A 19738-nucleotide genomic window follows, 5' to 3' on the forward strand; every position below is an offset into this window, starting at 1 on the left:
CGAGGGGTGCAGATTCGATCCCTGGTGGGGGAGCTAAGATCCCATATGCCTGGCGGCCAAAAAACCAAAACATAAAAACAGAAGAAATATTATAACAAATTCAATAAAGACTTTAAAAAAAAAAGAGGTGATGAGTATGGAGGTGCTTTGAGTCCTTTACAGCCCTTGGCTGATGTGAGGTGAGAGTTGGAGCCAAGGTAGTAGATACGGAGAGATGGGTAGAGGGGTGAAGACTGGGTCCTACGATTGCCCTAGCCCCACCACCTGGCCCCGAATGCAGGGAACTTTCATTGAGGGAACTAAATGAAAGATGAGAATCAAGGTTCTGTGGGTTTCAAGGAATACGTGGCTAATACTGTCAAATATTGGTAAAGCAGCATTATGACTAGGAAGTGGTTAAAAAAAAAAGGAGGAAATTAATGACTATGAAAAATTAGTTCTGAGGAAGGATGGTGAAGAGCTCAGCAGAATGGACAGATGAGAATATTGTACATTTGAGGAGCTTCTCAGTAAACGTAGGAGCGAGGTTGGATCATTGCTAGAAGGGCCTTTGACGATTTAAAAGAATGATCGTGCAGCCCCTGTGTTAGTGTGTGGCGCAGGTGAGAGGAAAGGAGGCTGAGAAGCGTGGAGGCCTGAGCGGGAGGGCGCCCGGCCCGGAGTCCAGGAGAGGCAGAACACAGAGGCCACCCTTCAGGAGGATGGGCCCCTTTGGAGAGAAGAGACACCTTTTCCTTAGAAACTAGAGACAGCCCTCTTTCCCACACGCGTGCTGTTACCAGGACTCACCAAGATGACCCCGCGTGTCCATGGCATGGGGCTCCTTTGCTCAGAGTTCAGGCTTCATCTCAGCTTTAGAAGCAGCAGACTTTCTCCTTCCTCCGTGATGGCCTATGGAGGCAGGTCCCATGCGGGGCTGGGGCTGCACCAGGAACTTAGAAGCGGGCGTGTGTGTGTGTGTGTGGCCGTGTGCGTGTGTGTGTGTGTGTGCGTGTGTGTGTGTGTGTGTGTGGCCAGGGCTGGTAGGGACTCTCACTTGGCAATAGTAGGAAACTAAGGCTCAGAGAGGAGAGTGATTACTTCTTTGTTGTTTCCCTCAGTTGCTAGCTCGATGCCTCGCATGGGGCAGAAACGGAACACTTGTTTCTTGAATAAACCAAGGAAAGAACTAGTTATTGCAGTGAGATGAGAATTCAGTATTCTGATTTTTTTTTTTTTTTTTTTTTGGTCACTCTCTTTTCCATGTCACCATCCAGGGTTCTGTGTATTTTATACCAAAGTCCCTGGAAACTAGTTTCATTGGAGTAGTGAAACGGCATCTCTTTATTAATGGAATGGATTCACTGAGTAGAGGCAGGTTCAACTACCTTTGTGGCATCCCCATCCCACATTCCTGTGTGTCATCCCCTGTCCCACATTCCTGTGTGTCATCCCCTGTCCCGCATTCCTGTGTGTCATCCCCTGTCCCGCATTCCTGTGTGTCATCCCCTATCCTTGGTGTTTTCTCATGCCCCACCCCCCGACTGCTTCCTCTACGTTCTGCCTCCTTATTGAAAAAAAAAAAACCCAAAAAACCAACCTCCCGACTCCTTCCCCCAATACTCTTTATCAATTCCAATGAAAGAAGTCCTTGTACTTAGATAATTACGTGGAAAAAAAAAAATCCTGCCCTCAGATAAATGTGAAAGGGTACTGGCGTGGGCGGTTTTCAGTCTTTATTTAAATTAGGGATTTTGTGGATTGTTGTTGTTTTGTTGTTGTTCTTGTGGGATGGTGTCCAGTATCCCAGTGTTCACGCAATGTCTTGACTTTACTATCGCTTCTCCTAGGATAATTATAGGTTGGCATAATGTAGCTATTGTTCTGTTCCACAAAGAAGCACTGTCATAGAGTGATGGGATGGGGCTGGGGGGGCGTGCAGTGTGGATCCAGAAGGAGGATCTTTGTGCTTGTTTGAGTGTGTATGTCGTGGACAGCCATGCTGCATCTTGAATTATTTTTCTTATGCCATTCTTTGGATCCCTAGCCACCTGTGCCCTATTCCCCCAGTTGTTCATCCCTTATTTTCTTCACCAAGTTCCCATCTTTGGCTTCTCTATACTCTTCCCTCCCGGGGTGATCACTGGGCCTAGTTTGAGGACTTCAGCTAGAGATGCTGAGCTGGGGTGTTGAAGGAAGTGTTTAAAATTGTTTCAGTGCCATCTCCAAATACAGTTGTATTCTGAGGCACTAGGGGTTAGGACGTCAGCATATGAATTTGGACCTAATTCAGCTCATAGCACCCTTAGAATCAAGTATTGAAATAAACTGAATTTAGAACTAGATCTTTGAATTGTTGTTTCAAGGAAAAAACATCATGTTTAATCACATTGCTTTTACTTAAAATATTTGTAATTAATCATATTTTCGTGAGAGTGAAATGGTTATTTTACCTTCCTCTCACATATTTAATTTTTAAGAAAAGTAATAAAATGATTTTTAAAATAAAAGAAAATTGTTTCAGTGAAGTTATTTGCCTGAGTCTGACGGCTCAAGGGCTCGTGGTATTGCAGATGACCTCAGACGTCATCCAGGCCAACCCCTTTCACTGGACATCTGAGTTGTTCAGAGCCCTTGCGCTACAAAGCTCATGTTACTTTCTGGGACATATTGGATAACTGGGCATTCATCCACTCATTCAGCATAAGCTTACCGAGTGTTTGCCATGAGGCTAGGTCCTGGACTAGACGGTGAGTATATAGTGATGAGAAGAAAAGGGCACCAATCCTGCCCTCGTGGAGCTTCCACTCCAGGTGCCCATGTAGGCAGGTGAAAGATTTGCAGGTGTTGTTAGGCCCACTCAACCCTTATGGAATCCAGGGTTGGGGGACATGCTGGCCTTGTCTCTTGAAGCTAGAAATTAGGACCAGATCTTCATGGCCCATGTGTCAGCCATTGCCAGGCAACACCTTTCTTTCTTTCTTTCTTTCTTTTTTTTTATTAAGGGTAGTGAGATCTCTTAGACTGAGATCGCCCTTGGAGATTTTTAGGGTAATACCTGTCTCACATTTCTCCTTCTCTCCCACCTCCCCCTCTCACCAGACTCTTCTGCACTGGGGCTGGTAGTTATGTGTAGAAATGTTTTGGACTCTAGCCATAGCAGTTTTTTTGACCAAGCACCATTGGCATCTGAATGGGATGACTACCTATGTTACCATGAACCTCAGAGGCCATGGCCTTCACAGTTCACCCTTAAAGAAGCAAAGGCAGGCTTCACTGAAGCCAGGCGACATGAGGGCCACTGGGCTGAGATTCTGTAAACAAGCTTAGAAGGAGAGAAGATCTTTTCTATCCTCGGAAGGAACCTGCCTCAGTTTTGCCACCTGGAAAGGCAAATGTTATACTAAAAATTTATGTTCTTTATCTAACACTCAAATTTAACTGGGAATTCTTATTTTATCTGGTGACCTTACAGGGCAGGGTAGGTAGAAAGGTGGGCAGTGGGCAGGTACCCTGCATCCCCACAGGGCTGATGGTGGCAGGATGCGGTTATTGGAGTGCCGAGGTCCCGAAGGATGATGTGACAGTTCCCCATGAACAGGGTAGCGAACGAGACAGATCAGAGGACAGGAGACTGAAAATCTCTGCCATTTGGAGAAATCGCCATGGAGGAATTATACTCTCATGAACCAAGAGAAAAGAGTGGTCTTTAGCCTTGCTTCTCACCCAGTTGTATCTGAAAATACATTCTGTAAAATAAACAAATGTATTCCCTTTGTGTATATTTTAAAAAGAATCCGAATTCTTTCCTCCTGATGAATTAAAACAAACACCCAGGGCTGAAAGTCCATGTGCTCAGGGGCAATCAAAAGTGTGTCTCAGGCCTGGGGCTGCTTGGGGGCGTGTGCCTTGAGGTGTGTGCTGATGCGAGGGGTTGGGGGCTCAGCACCTTTGCGCCCAATCCCGGAAGTTAACTCTGAAATTTGATTTATACATGACTCTCAAAAGCATAATGTATGAACACTGGGCAAGTCCTTGGAGATCAGCCAATCTGAGAACCAGGAACACTCAGAACTGACCAGCTGTGAGGGGTCTCACTCTACAAATGAGGAAACTGAAGCCCAGAAAACTTAGTGATGAACTTCACACCCAAAGCAACAGAGCGGGATGAGATCCAGGTCTCCTGACTCCCAGGTTGTATGTGTTTTACTGTGACTGTATACTCACTGGTCTTGTAGTCTCTCTCAAATACAAGCATATTGAGGGCAGAGACCGTGTGCCTTGTCTGTTTCATAGTGTCCCAGGGGGCCAATGACGGTCCTGCACACCAGCTGTTCCTGCACACCAGCTGTTCCTGTTAGCCACAGGCAATGGCACATTTGCTGATTGGTACCCACATGCTGCCATTTGTTGGTGCCATTCCCTTTGCTCCTCTTTGGCAATTTATTTTACACGGCTCATTCGATACTTGTGATTCCTGGGCTCTGGGACTGAGTCATCCTGAAGGTGGATGCCTGGCAGGGATGGTATACACCATCAAGGGTTATTCCCAAGGAAACTAGTACTTCTTACTCCCCAGCAGCTACCCTTCTTTTATGTCCTTGGACTAGTTATGTGTGTAGCTCTATTTTCTCCCACTCTTGTAAGCAGTCATTTCCTGGCTGTAAGGAGAGATGAAATGCAGAGCCTCACGTTTTGTGTTTGTGTCTCACCTTTGTGGTGGCTTACCCAGCATGACTGTGCCTTGTCCAGGTGCGCTGAGTATAGGTGCTGCTTTCCTGGTCTGTCCCCGCTGGGCATCCACGTCCCAAGCAAAGAGACAGCTGAACCTACCTGGTTATGGGATCAGCCCTCAGTAATCCCTGGAAAGATTCTTTTGCTCAGAACTTTGAGATGACTTCACAAAGACAATGAAAGGGGGACTATGGTTCATAGTGGAGTCAATGGTATATGGTTTCCTAAGTGATTGCCTGTGAGCACACAACCACAGTGAGTGGTTCACAGTGTGGTTCTGTGTGAATCACCAGTTACCTCCCTGAGGTCATGGTGATGCCTTCGGCCAGGGGGCAGAGGAACAGGCCTTGTCCTTGCTCTGAGCCTTATCTCTCTAGCTGCTATCTCTCTTTTTTTTTTCTTAGTTCTTTGAGCCACTTAGTGTCCCTCCATAGCCACCCTGGACTCCTCATATCTTTGCTTCAAGGCCCGAGCCTCACAGATACATTTGTGGACGTCTGCCTGCAATGACTCCAAGTCCAGACACCAAAGCACAGCGCCCGCATCCTCAGTAACTCTTTCTGTTTGTGTGGCTGCTGCCCAGATCTGAGTAGATGCTGAGGATTGAGGAGAGGCCACTGCCTTGGGCCAGTTTTTCATGTGATGTAGCTGCCCGTGAATGCCAGGAATGGTTCCTTCTTGTGCCGCAGTATCGGTGGGATTATGTTAACCACCCTGGCTTGGGAGGGAGGAGAATAACTGCGGGGTGAACGCTACCCAGAGAGTCTTGTCCCCTAGTGTTCCAAAGACGAAAGCCACATGGAATTAAGCATGTGGTTATTTCCTTTCCCGTATTATCAAGTGATCCCTGAATGCAGTGGCCTGAGGGTATTATTCTTTGTCTCATGCCTATTTGTAGGTAGGCTCAGTTTGCAAATACATAACCACTTGCTTGTCTGCCCATCTACCATCCATCCATCAGTTCATCCATTGGTTGATTAACTGATCTATACATTCATCCATCCAACCATCCATCCATCCATCCATCCATCCATCCGTCCATCCATCCATTTAAGGAGACAAGGCAGGTAAAGTAAATGAGGAAAATGGGCTTGTTAAATACAATAGGGAGTGGTGGGGACTGTGGTGAGCTGGAGAGTGCAGTTTACTGAGCTGCCATATATAACATTCTCTGGCTCTGACCTCTCAGGTTTGATGTGTGGCACCTGATGGCCATAGTGAACCATCTTTATCTCAAAAGCATTTGGGTTGGAGTGGCCTAGAGCTGTTTGGATGGGGCCCCTGGCCTCTTCTTCAGCCTTGTCTAGAGTGTCTTGGTAAAACCAGACTCCGGAATGTGCATCAGTCAGGGCTTTTAAAGGTTGCAAATGGCAAGAAACTCAACTCGAACTGCTTAAGCACAAAGAGAAATGTAGGGGCTCATGGAACTAAAAGTTCGGTAGTACATCTGCTTCATTTGGGCCTGGATCTAGGGGCTCACCTAGGTCATCAGGATTCCCTCCACCTCCCCTCTCTCTCAGTTCTGCTTTCCTCTACATCTCCTTTGCAGAGAGGTCTGCTTCATGGGAGTCTCCCAGCAGCTTCGGATATACAGTGTGTTAGCTTTTCCATACCAAGAGAAAGTAAGTGCCTCTTTCTCACAGCAATTCCAAGTCTGGCCCAAGTTTGCCCGCCCTGGACCACATGTTCATTCATCTTTGAAGCAATCACTAAGGCCTGGGGAGGTGGTTTTCTCACTGGCCAGGGCTGGGTCACAAGCCTGTCTCTAAAGTTGAGGGATGAAGTGGGGTTGATTTTATTCAACTGATGGTGGGGAAAGCTGGTTGCCTGGAGGAAATCGGAAGTGTTGTTACTGGAAGGAGGTGGAATGGCAGCTTGGCAGACAGATAACCCAAGCCCAGCACAGGGAGGATGGGTTGATGCACCGTCTCTGTGTCGAGACCCAGGACACTGAGCAGGACCAGAGCTGCCCACTCTTCAGCCCTACCCGCCGGGCTTGAGTAGCGACCACCCCTGACCTCTGTCCAGCCCTCATCAGGCACAGGATGAGTGTAGCACAGGGCTTAGTGGGCACAGACTATCTCTCCTCTACGCTCCGAGACGCTTGGGTCTAAGGAAACCTGACGCTCACCGCAGAACTATGACTTTCAAAGGTTTTGCAGTTTGGGAGAGGGCAGTAAACCAAGAGGGTCACAAAGTGCTCAGAGAACTCTGTGAACTTCCAACCTGGTCCTGCCATTGTAGGAGGGGTCGCCAAGACTCATTTCAACAGTGCCTGACTTGGGCTTGGAACTCGGCTACACTGATCCCGTGACTGGGCCCAAGGCAGGAACTGAGGCTGTTGGAAGAGCCCTACTTGGAATTTGGAGACTTTCATTTTCCACCCTGGGCAGAAGCTGCTGGAAGAAGAGTGGGACCAGGCTGTATCCTCAGCAGCTGGCAGCCCCTGGTGTGGCCTAGTGGGGACCCAGAGTTCTCTATTGGGACTTTGGTCCCAGAGAGTAAATCAGGCAGGTGTCAGGTTTGACCTTAGTCACATGGAATCCTCAGTGCCAGAAATACCACCTCTTGGATTGAGCAACAGTTTTCCCCTCACCATCAAGGATAATTTTAACTGTTTCCTACCTTGTTTTTGTTGTTGTTGGAAAGATGGCTACCAGAGAGCAAAATGTGGGAAGAAAGATAGAGAACGGGTAAATGGAGCTTATAGAAGGATATATTTATAAAAGCAATTGAAACTGTCAATAAGTAAAACTCTGCTTATTAAGAAGTAGAATTATTGATGGCGAAAAGCACCCAAGAGCCTTCACATTCTATCTCATTTGCTACAACAACTCAGTGAGGGGATGACAGGGGAGGGTCATTTTCTTTTTAATATCTATTTTACAGAGGTAGAAATGGTAATTAAGAGAATTAGTAAAGTCTTGCAGTTATTGGAAAAGTTGAGTCTAGAACTCAAATCTCTAAACAGCTAGTCTAGTTTTTTAATCACCGTACCCTACATTATAACTTCAGGTGAAACTTTCTTTTTCACTTGACTAAACTTGGTGAAAAAGAATGTTGTCTGAGAAGAAGAAAGGAAGTGGGTCTTTTTATTAAGTATCTCACAACCCAATTTGAGAATATTCCTTAAACCAAGGTATCTCAATAGAATTATGCGATCTGACATAGTTTCAACTTTCCAGCATGTCATTCATTAATTCACAGTTTTATTGATTTATTGATTCAATACTTTATTCATGAAGCAGTTACTATGTAACTGTTATATGCCAGGCCTTGTATTGGCTATTGAGGACGTAAAGATGAAAGAGACACTGGTTCCTATTAGTTTTGCTTCTTACCAAAACGCCCCAAGGCTTAGTGTCTTCAAAGAGCAACCATTTATTTTGCTTACTATTCTGTGGGTCAACAGCTTGATCTGGGCTCAGCTGGGTGGTTCTTCTGATCTTGGCTGGGCTCACTTATGTGTTTCTGGTCAGCTGCTGAGTAGGTTGTGGGCTGGCTGGAGCAGAAGAGCCTCAGCCAGGATGGCTTATCTCTGCTCCACATCTATATTCACCCTCCCACAGGCTAGCCCACTCTTGTTCACATGCCAAGCAACTAGGCAGGCTTCCAGGAGAGCAGGGTGGAAGCTTGTAAGGCCTCCTGAGGCCTGGGCTTGGAACTGGCACAGCCTAGCTTCCATTGTATTCTACTGGCCAAGGCAAGTCAATGAGTGTATCCTAGCAGACTCTGCAGCTGCAGGAAGGCAATTTTACTTAGTGTCCGATCCAGGTGCTATGCTTAGTCCTATCCCCTACATGCCTTGCTTCTCACCTTACCCTGTTGGGAAGACCTACCCTCTCTCCTTTTTCCTTTTCTCTAATTCTACCTACCTTTCAGATTCTACCTTCATAAAACCTTCTGGGGATGATTCTAGACTCAACTGACCTCTCAGTTCTTTTTATCAGCAACAGTATTTATAGATTACATTTAGCACTCACAGGGTATTTGAATTAGGGGCTGAAGATGTAAAGAATATCCCTGCCCCCAAAGAGGTCTACTTTCTAGGAAAACAGAAATAATAATAATAATAAGCAAAACCTACCTCATAGAGTTGTTGTAAGGATTAAATAAATTAATATGCACAATGCCTCTCAAGGTGTCTAAAACACGGTAAGGGCTCCATAAATCTGACGTGCTGAGGGTTTTATGTGATATTTAACCATCCAACCATGTAAAAGGCAAATTTTCCTATCTCCTTTACAGATGAAGAAAGGGATGCTCAGATAAGTTATACAGTTTTCCTGAAGTCACGCAGCTAATTTAGCAGGAGATCTGAGATTCAAATTCTAAAACTCTTTTTAACCTCACTTGAGATACTTCAGTGAAGGAATCAAGTGACTCACGATGATGTTGTAAGATAAAGTCCTTTTTTCCTTGGGTCCTGGCCTCAGTTTGCCCATCTACAAAATGGGAAGGTAGAAAGATTCATAATGGGAACTGTTGACTGTAACCTGCAGCCCAAATTGATCACAATACAAACTAAAACAATACGCAATTATCTGTAAGAGAAAAAGACACATAGGGGAATGGAGTATGAGTTTGTGGAAGAGAAGAGTACTTGGGCCTCACACTCTTCTTTCTGCAGAAAGTAAACTGAGATCCCTGTTTCTGGACTATGTCCCGACTAGGAAATTCTGAGCATGAATTTAGGTCTTTGGGTGTCTCTGCTGGGGCCCCTCTGGCCTCATAGGGTCAGTCTGCGTTGGGCTGAGTGGCCCTTCTGCTTCCTAGGGCCTGACAGGGCCTGCTGGTATTTGCTGACAGTCAAGTAGTTCATGTCAAACTGGTTTATTTAGTGACTGGGCTGATAAGAGCAGAGTAACTGACCAATGGGACTAGTGGGTAGCTCATTGATTGCCATTCACTATGCATTTATTGTGAACCCAGCGTAGAGAGAAGGGTGTGTTTCATTCTTTATTCCTTATGATATAAGTGGTAAGTTAGTACATACTTCTAGTTGGGGAAATAGAAGCTGACACAGACACTGAGTAATGGAGCTAGGGCTGGGTGTCCAAAGCCCGTGCCCTTAGGCACCATATGCCTTCCACTTTAATTAGATTTTTTTTCTCAAAGTAGGACATCTTCAATATTCTTTTTATTTTTATTATTTATTAATTTATTTTAAAATTGAACTATAGTTGATGTACAATAGTGTATAAGTTTCAGGTGTACACCTTCAATATTCTTGAGTTTAGGGAGGAACCTTACTCTTCACAGTCTCACTGTTGCTGTAACAGTTCTCCAGTGCCCTTTGCAGCAGAACCCACCTTTGGCGGACAGACTAGGGGCCCCTCAAAGATGTCCACACCCTAACCCCTGGGACCTGTGAATATGGGGAAAGGGACTTTGCGGATGTGATTAAATTAAGGACTTTGAGATGGGGAAGTTATCCTGGATTATGTGGGTGGTCCCGACGCAGTCACAGGGGTCCTTGTAGAGGGAAGCAGGAGGGTCAGAGTCAGAGATGGTGATGTGACAGGGGAAGCAGAAATCGAAGTGGTGCCGTGGAGGGAGGAGCCACAGACCAAGGAATGCGGGCGGCCTCTAGAAGGTGGAAAGGGCAAGGAAACAGATTCTCCCCTAGAGCCTCCAGAGGGAGCATAGCCCTGACTACACCTCGATTTTAACCCTCTAGGACTCATTTCAGACTTCTGACCTCCAGAACTGTCAGATATAAATTTGTGTTTTCTTATGGTACTAAGTTGTCATCATTTGTTCTGACCTCCAGAACTGTCAGATATAAATTTGTGTTTTCTTATGGCACTAAGTTGTCATCATTTGTTACATCCAGCAGCAATAGGAAACCACTGCACCACCTTTCCACATGTCCTGTTGAATATTCCAAAGTTCCAACCTGCTAAGGCCTTTTCCTCTTTTGTGACCAAGTGCGCTTTAAGCAAAGGGGATAGAAGCCCTTGACCCACCACTGAGAAGATCTGTGCTATGAGATAGGTTCCTGCTGGTGCGGATGGTTTGTACTGAATCAACCACACACTCACGGTTGAGCTTCTGAGCACTGATCCTATTGGCTAGACAGCTGACTGGTGGTGGAGGTGCTATCTGAGCCAGTGGCATTGAGCTATTTTATTTTTTAATACATTCTGCTGCTCTTCATCCTTGTGGACAGAGAGCCTAGTGGAACAGACAGTCCTGTCTGAGAGTGACGCCAGCTGTCTTTTCTGCCACTGGTGGTAGCAGCGAGTGGAGGTGAGAACCCAACTCACAGTAACAACAGCTAGTATTTACTCATTGCTCGCAGTGAGGTTATCTCATCTGTTCTCAGTGATCTACGAAGACGGTCCTATTATCCCCATTTTACAGATGACGAAAGTGAAGCTCAAGTCAACAAGTCAGACAACAAATACATGAGGAGCCGGGACTCAAACCTGGCCTCCTAATGCCAGCGCCCAGCCCTTCACTGAAATGCTTTGCTGCCTCTCAGTGGGGTGGCATGCATGGAGTAGGCACTCCTGACACACTTACTGGCTCAGTGAATGAATGGCTGTCACTCAGATAGTCCAGGAACAGCTTTGTGAACCCCCATCCAGGAGTGGCAGGGTAGACTGAGGGGCTGTCAGGAAACCCAGCTGGACAGAGAGGAATTTACTCCTGCTGGTGCAAAGATAACATGGAGCTGGCTATCTCACTTAGCATCTTGTGCCTGGACTTGTGGGCGGGCCCAACTAAATTCTTGTTGAGTTTGCTGGTGTCTTCTCTCCAACAGAGCTCCAGGCACCAAGCAGGAGGTGGGGATGGTGATCTCTCAAGGTCTCCCTTTTCCTGGGGCTTCTCTCACCCCATCTTTGGGTGCTCCAAAGGGCCCAACTAGGGTGGGAGTTGGGTGTGGGCTTATTAATTTCCTTTCTTCCTCCCTGAATATGGAAGAGAGATGGGAGGAGAGTGATGGTGGATTTAAACTTAGTGTGAAGCTGTCGGGGGAACCCACATGGCCTTTGCCTGCTTAGAAATTACCTACGTCCCTAATAGATTGCCAGCTTGTGTGGGTGCTTCCTCGCTTTTGCTTTCTTTTATGTCTTGCTTTTGTGACAGAGAGTTTACCACGGATGAACCTCATGGCAGATAATGAATAGAAGGCAAGTGACCCCAGCTGTCTCTGCCCCTCCTACCATCCCCAGGAATGTCTTGTCAGCCATAGTGGTCTTCTTTGCCCAGCCAGTTCCTATGGGCCGCTGCTGCTTCATTAAATTGCCTCATGACTGCTGTCTGACAGTTTTGGTTTCCTTCCTCTCCAAATCTCCCTCAACTTATTACTTCGTTTGCAGCACTGGTCAGAGCAAGGCAATTCTATTGATTTTCCTTCTTTTGTTCTCAGTTTCTCTGTATATTAATTGGGTCTAATCATGTTTGCCATTCTCCTATCTTTAGGGGAGATTAAATTGTTGGTGTTTAAAGGGAAGGGCAGGGAGTGTTTTTGATTAGAGTGAGAGTATTCAAATTACAGTAGTACACAGATTTAGAACAAGTTTTGTGTGTTTCAATATATATATATTTTTTAAAGGACATTTTCTGTTCTAGGTGTTTTCCAAACAGTCTATAAAATGCTGTGGGAGCCATTCACCTAGAGACGTCACATCAATGATTTCAGATTTGGAGGGACTGGGGGAGAGGAGATTCAGGACGGCTCTGGAGATTTGGGCCCCATCTCACGCTGGGTCACTGGAAATGGCTTCTGCTAATTGGACCTTTTCCTGTCAGGACACATCAGACAGGGCCACGGCGACACCCGAGCTTGGTGGGGGTGGAATGGTCTGGAGGAGCAGGTGTCACTGCTGCCGGGTCCTGGGAGTGCTTTGTTACTCTGGGGAACTAGCAGGCCAGCAGTCATGTGGACCGAGGTCAGGAGGCTGTGCCGAGCTGGGTTCTCCAGGAGCCCAGCAGCCAGGACCAAAGCGTGGACTATTTTGGGCTGTGTGGTGACAGAGCTGGTGTGTGTGTGTGTGTGTGTGTGTGTGCATCCTCATGAGTGCGTGTCCTCCAAAAAATCACTCCCAAGACCAAAAATGTGTTTTTTTTGCCATTGCCTTCCAAAAAACAAACAAAGTCTTTAGTCCCTGAATTGGGGGAATGGGGAATATCAGGTCCCACAGCAAGGAGACTTCCTCCCTTTTTGTTTCCACCTGGTCCCTCCACCTTCCCCTTCACAGTTGCCTCATGACTGTCCAGGGCAGGGGCGTGGAAGGTCCGAGCCTGCGTCAGGTTTTGTTGAAATGCTGGTGTCCCAGGACGAGCACACAGCTTCCTGGTGGCTCTGCAGGTTCCCGACCCCCGGCTGGTCAGTGCTCGCTGTGGCCAAGCGATGCCATGCCCCTTGGACAAAGTGATTCCAGGCAGCACGGGGCCCTCCACACCCTTCCCTAGCCCATACCCCACTCCACCCGACTCCCGTCTGGCCATGGGCGGCCAGTGACTCTGAGCTGCCTGCCTGGACTGGGTTCGAGTCTGTGGCGCTCCTGCGGAGTGAAGCGCTGGGCTGTGAGAACGCGTGGACTGGTGGGAAGTTAAAGTCTGTGGCCTCGGACTGACCTGTATTCTAATCCCAGCTCTACCGCTTAGTAGCTTTGGTTAAATGCTCTGTCCTCTTTGAGCTGCAGTTTCCTCATCTGTTGATTTTAGGGCGAACGTCTGCACATGGCAGCTGAGTTCTGTACCTGCCGCACTGTGGCGGCCCGACAGGTGGTACTGTGATCACTGAAGTTGGGAGGTTGGCTTTGTTTGAGTTACTGGTGCATCATCTGCAGGGTCCCCAACAGCCTGCCCAGGAGAAGCCTGAGCCCAGCAAAGGAGACCCCTACCCTGGACCCGATAACCTCTGCTTTCGTTCTTGTCCCAGGCAACAGCTTGTTGTGGTCCTTGCAGGGCTGCCCTGGAGCGCCCCTTTCCCCCCAGTATTGCCTCAGTGGTTGGCAAAGAGCAGAGGCTGCCAGGAAAACCTTCCAGCCAGCAAGTCAACGTTTATTTATAGGTCTTGGAGGGAGACAGCCCCCAGGCCGTGAGGAAGGGCCTGGCGGGGGCAGCCGCAGTGAGCAGGGGCAGCAGAGGGGGCAGTGGCCATGGCGGGGGGACTGGAGGAGGAGGCGTTTCTGTGTTTCAGGGTTCCAGCAGAAAGCCGCAGACTGCCCCGGAGGAAACGAGGAGTGTTTAATAAGATGGCTATTTATGAAAATGCGGACAGGGAAGCATACAAGGGGATGGCAGCACCCCAGGACGAGGTCAAGGGGAGAGGGGAAGGTCACTGGGATGGCAGGGGGTAGCTGTGTGGAGAGGGCTGCCCGACAGGAGCTGGGACCGTCAGTAGATGTTGCAGTCACGCCACAGTGACCCAGTGAGGAGGCGACTGGGGGAATTAAGCACCCCATCTCACTCTTTTCCTTCTCTCTGATCTGCCGCTGGCCCAGGCCACCAGAAGCAGACGGGAGGGAGCAAGTGGCTGACCATACAGGACTCCTGGGGGGACTCAGCCCGAAGAAGTATGGCAGAGAGAACCTAGAAGGGCCAATGCAAGACACTCAGGAGGCAGACAGAACGGGGACTGAACTCACCCTGCTTCTGTGTGGTCTTGGGTGAATGTGTGACCTTGCTAAGCCTCAGTTTCCTCATCTGTAAAATGGGGATGGTAAAGACATTCTCTGTCTCATAGTGGGGTACAATGAAATACTAAGTACTCAGCAAGATTCCTGGTACACTGTAAAGGCTCAATAAATGAAAATTGAACAGATCGGAGGGTTTACATGAAAGTGTCCAACTGAGCAGCCGCCATGTGTTCCGTAAGGCCCAGTGGTATATCATTTATCCAGTGCCTACGGGATATTTATTGAGTGCCTCCTCTCTGCCAGGTACCCAGTCTTAGGCACAGGGAATACTGGGGTGAACAAACCAGACCAGCCTTTCTCCCCGGGAGCTGACGTATCTAGTGGGGGGAAGACAGGTAGCAAGTAAATATAAATAAAATAAGTTTTGATAGTTGGCAAGGTGCTGAAAAGGCCATAAACCAGAGAGGTGGGTTAAGAATGGGTGCTGTGGGTCGGGAATTCGGGGAGGGCCTTTCTGAGGGGGTGGGCTGAGCGCAGCAGGAGGAGCAGAGGCAGCCAGCCCTGTGACGGTGAAGAGAGGGTGCCTGTAGAGGGAGCTGCAGGTGCAAAGGCCCTGAGCGAGGAGGAGGTTGGTGTCTCTGGGGCAGACAGGCGGCTGGAGCCGAGCATGGGGCGAATAATGGCGTCTCCCTGCAGGGTGGACGGGCGGACGGGCACCTACACATGTGCAACTACACATGCACAATGACTGTTAGCTGATGGCTGTTCTTATTATCACTTTAATAAAAATTATCATTTTAGAAAAGAGTAGCGTAAGTAAGTGGGTAGGTACAATATAAAATGTTCCGATGGATCGGCAAACATTTACTGTCAAGGCAGCATGAGTGGAATGCTGAAGAGCGGAGGTTCTGAGACAGATGGCCTGCTCACATCCTGACTCGGCCACTCCCTAGGTTATCTTGGGCTCGTGACTTAAGCTGTCTGAGCCCCAGTGTCCTCACCTGAATGATGGGGGATAGGAAGAGCATCTCTCTCATGGGGCCATTGTGCAGATGAAATGCATCTCTATTTCTTTTTTTTTTTTAATATTTTTTAATAAATTTGATTTCGTCTGTGTTTTTTACTGTTTATTATTATTTTTAAATTAATTAATTTTTATTTTTGGCTGCGTTGGGTCTTTGTTTCTGCACGCGGGCTTTCTCTAGTTGAGGCGAGCCGGGGCTACTCTTCGTTGCGGTGCGCGGGCCTCTCATTGCGGTGGCTCCTCTTGTTGCAGACCACGGGCTCTAAGCGCACGGGCTTCAGGAGTTGTGGCTCGCGGGCTGTAGAGCGCAGGCTCAGTAGCTGTGGCGCACGGGCTTAGTTACTCCGCGTCATGTGGGATCTTCCCGGACCAGGGCTCGAACCTGTGTCCCCTGCATTGGCAGGTGGATTTTTAACCGCTGCGCCACCAGGGAAGTCCGTATCACTATTTCTAAAGCGCTTAGAACAGTGCCTGGCCCGGTCAGTGGTACTGCTGAGGCTCAGGAGCAGATGCTGGCACAAGGGGGCTTGAACCAAGGCCTGCTCTCAGGAGCTCACAGTTGGGGCTGGGACATGTGTTTATAGAGACCCCGGCCCCCCAAGGCAGCATGTGATGGTTACTGCATAAATGGCCAGACCATTACTGGAGGGAGCCATCATCGGAGGGCTGGGGGTGGGGACAGAAGGCTTTGAGGAGGGATGTGAAGACAAAAAAAAAAAAAATTAATGCTAACCAGATCTGCTGGCATCAGTCAACTGAAGACAAAAATATTTAAGTCAGTCTGCCCCAAAACATTGCTTCTGCTTTTCCTGTGTAGCCTTTTGCTGCATCCCCTGGCCTGGCCTCAACTTATCTCTCATGTCTATCAACACGGGACAGCCCACCAACCTCCTCGGTCAGCTCCAGTGAGCCTTTAAATCTGCTGGAAGTTGTTGAGACTCTTCTACCCTCAACTTCCCCCAGGCCAGAGAGGTGAGGAAAGGTTAGAGGTCAGAGGACTGGAGCTGGGGAGCTGGGAGGGCTGGGTAGAGGTGGAGGGCAGGGTGGGTGGAATTAACCAGAACCCTGTGTTGTCTGGCAACTGGCAGATTCTTCTGGTAAGATAAGTGGAACCCTCTGCAAGGTAATTATTAGAGAGCATAAATTCCCCAGATAACCTGTCCTCAGAAGAGATATTGATGACTGTGGGGCAGGCAGGTGCTCCAGGTTGCTCCCTTTCTGCAATATTGACTCCTGTCCCCGGCCTCCTCCTCCCCCTCCTCTTCCTCCTCTGTTGCCTTTTCTCTAATCAACTGCCCTGCCCGTCCTTCTTCCCCCACAGACGTCAGCCTCTGGCTCAAGGTGGCTCTTCTGGACCTTTCTTTCTTTTCGCTTGCCTCTCAGCTCGCTTAATGACGGAGTTCCCAGAACACAGCACGGCCACGTGCATCCCTGGGGTTGAGCAGGATTGGTGGACGAGGTGCAGCCCCCGTGGGAAGGAGTTTCTAAGAAGAAAAGGAGGCTCTGAGCTTCGCTTGGGTTCAGGTCCCCAGAACGAGTCAGGGTTGGGCTCAGTGAAGGGCCTGGACTGGACCTGGTCCTGGGGATTTTAGATCAGGTACTTAGCAGTGCAGGCAGGTGGTAAGTACCTGTTGGTACATCGCTGCTTTTACAGTACTTTCTGAAGCCCCCTCTTCTCTCCAGGGCTGATATTCTCTAAATATTTATTTAACAAATATAAGAAGAGGCAAAGGGCTGGCTGAGGGGCCACCAGAGAAGCCGGGTCACTGGAGGCAACCTCTCCTTTCTTGTCCCAAACAATTCACTTCTGGCCCCTGACTTGCACCCCAATTCTTGACCAAACTGGACATGTCTTCCTTAGAAGCCCATTTCCTGCCATCACTGACCATGTTCTGGGTGGGGGGATCTCACTGTTCTCTGACTCTAAACAGCTTATCAGTAGGGTGACCTGATCATTTATCAGCCAAGCAGAGGCACTTCTGAGAGGGAAAGCATGAGTTATGAGCAGTTATGCCAGGACCTCGATGGGAACCAGGACTGTTCCACACAGACCAGGTCCTACTTCTTGAAGTTCTCTGCCTGAGGTAATGCTGGTAAATATAAGCCTCTCCAGCTTTCTACATTCCTGATGGTGTTTTAGTATGACTTAGAGATTGGACCCAGGGTGCTGCCTGGCTGACCTGCCTTGTCCCTTAATTTGGCTCTGTCCATATTCCATCATTTGGAATATGTGAGGATGATTCTCTCCATTTGACAGATGGGAGCCCAGGGCCCAGAGAGGTTGAGAGACTTGCCTACCCACAGTGATTAAGTTCCAACTCTGACCTAGAACGGAGGTCCAGCCTTGATTCCCGCCTCAGCCTATCAGGGGCCAAGCACCATCCCTCTGTTCCATGGGATGGACCATCCTCATCAAAACAGCCAAGGGCTGGGATGCTTCTGTCAGCCTTATGCTGATCCTGACCACTTTTGGAGAAGAGAGAGATGGATGAGAGAGGCAGGGAAGCACCAGGGGCAGAAGAAGCATAAATGAGAGTCTCTGCTGTGCCTGGTTTTTCCTGACGATTTTATTCAGAGTGAGGGGGGGCGAGTGGGTTTTAACACCTCCTCTTTGACAGACAGCACCCCAGGGAGGGGCACGGCTCTCAATTCCCCCACTGCCTCAGCAATAGTCGTTAACTCATCAGGAGGAAATGAAGTCCGTGCAATTGTATGAAGCATCATTTTGCCCATTGGCCGAGAGTATTTCCTAAGTGAAAAAGGGCTTTCAAGGGAGGCTAGAAAAAAATGTTCAGTGATGAGTTTTACTTGCTGTGGTTAATGATAATTATTAAATAGGTAGGGTGAGCTAGTGCTTGTTTTCCTTATTATTAGCTGTATTTATGGGTTTTTATTAAGTTGTACCCAGCTGGGATAATTGTAAAACTATCTGCTTAAGACTCTTTGGCCTCCCATTCTATTTTCTTTCATTCCAAAGGTGGAGTCTTTTCATTATTCAAGGCTTATACTGTAAACCAGGAGTTGGCAAACTTTTTCTGTAAAGATCCAGAAGGTAAATATTTCAGGCTTTGCAGGCCATGCGATCTCCATTGGAACCACTCAGTTCTACCACAATAGCATGAAAGTGGCCATAGTCAATACATAAATGAATAGGTGTGACTGTCTTCCAATTACACTTTATTTATAGAAATTCACGGTGGGCTAGATTTGGCCCAGGGACTGCAGTTTGCGGACCCCTACTGTAAACAGTGGAGAAGTCCCTGAGCTGGGAGCCTGGAGGCTGATGACTGACTCTCAGCCCTGCCCCCGTGTGACTGGAGGAAGTCACCTCACCTTTCTGGTTGTTGGTTTTCCTTGCAGTACAACAAAGGCATCAGACCAGATGGTCTCTAACGCTCTGGGGTTCTTAACTCTGACCCTAGTTTATGATAACCTGGCATCTTTCTTTTCCTCCCTTCAGTAGATGCTCAGACCCACAGGGCCTCTCAGAGCCCATCACCACTTGTCCACCTTCGGGATGGCTGTGGTTTCTAAACTACACCATGACATTTTGTCTTTCTCTGATGGTATCTTCTCAGGCAGCCCCGTAACCAACCTACTTCTTGAGTTACTGAGGATGACTCTGTGACTGGAAAGTTTACCTCTGGACTGTTTGGCAGTTTGGGAAACTGAGGCCCCAAAAAGAGAAGTAGCTAAGATTACCCAGCAAATCGGTGATGCTCTTAGAGAAACCAGGTGCCTCCAAAAAAAGAAGTATTGTTCAAGTCATTCCAGTTCTGGAGGCTCAACTCACCGTGAAAGGGCGGTGGTGTCCCTGTGGGAGGTTGATAGTGTAGCAGCCAAGAGCAAGACTGAAATTGCCTGGGCTTCTGTCTTCACAGTGCCACTTAGAACCCTAGGCACATCGCTTAAAACTCTGAGCCTCAGTTTCCTAATCTGTGAAATAGGGGGAAATAGAAGGATGGGGTTGTTGTGAGGATGAGATGAGATTATACATGTAAAGTGCTGAGAACAGTGCCTGGCACACATAGTAAGTGCCCAACAAATGGAAACCTTGCCACTATTATTTTTATGATCATTATCATTTTGTCATCCTTCTGTAAATATGTTGAGGGTGTCTCGTCCTCATTTTTATACCAGACTCATCTTCACCTTTTGGGTTGGAGATGTGGGCTGAATGCTTTTCTCCTGTTCTGTATGTTAAGTGACTCTTGATGAGGTGGAAAGACTGGGGGAAGAAGATGAGAAAAGGCATGGGAGGGGAGGAAGGAAGGGAGGGAGGGAGGGAGGGAGGAAGGAAAGATGGAAGGAAGGAAGGGAGGGAGGAAGGGAGGGAGGGAGGAAGGAAAGATGGAAGGAAGGAAGGGGACTTGGGAAAATAGGTCCATGAGGAAAGGAGAATCAG

At 48.1% G+C, this 19738-nt stretch overlaps 1 protein-coding gene and 1 long non-coding RNA gene across 10 annotated transcripts in view; one reads left to right on the forward strand and one right to left on the reverse strand.

Moving 5' to 3' along the window:
- DPF3 (double PHD fingers 3) overlaps positions 1-19738 on the forward strand; it is a 259210-nt gene that overhangs the window by 76887 nt on the left and 162585 nt on the right. The gene's annotated exons all lie outside the window — the stretch shown is intronic.
- On the reverse strand, positions 9680-19543 carry LOC309655986. The gene is made up of 2 exons (XR_014261107.1): positions 10481-19543; positions 9680-10414 (listed from the first exon to the last, which is right to left on the reverse strand). It is a non-coding gene; the product is annotated as an uncharacterized lncRNA (long non-coding RNA).

Source organism: Balaenoptera physalus, assembly GCF_965194825.1.
Source record: "Balaenoptera physalus genome assembly, chromosome: 2".
Taxonomy (NCBI): Eukaryota; Metazoa; Chordata; class Mammalia; order Artiodactyla; family Balaenopteridae; genus Balaenoptera; species Balaenoptera physalus.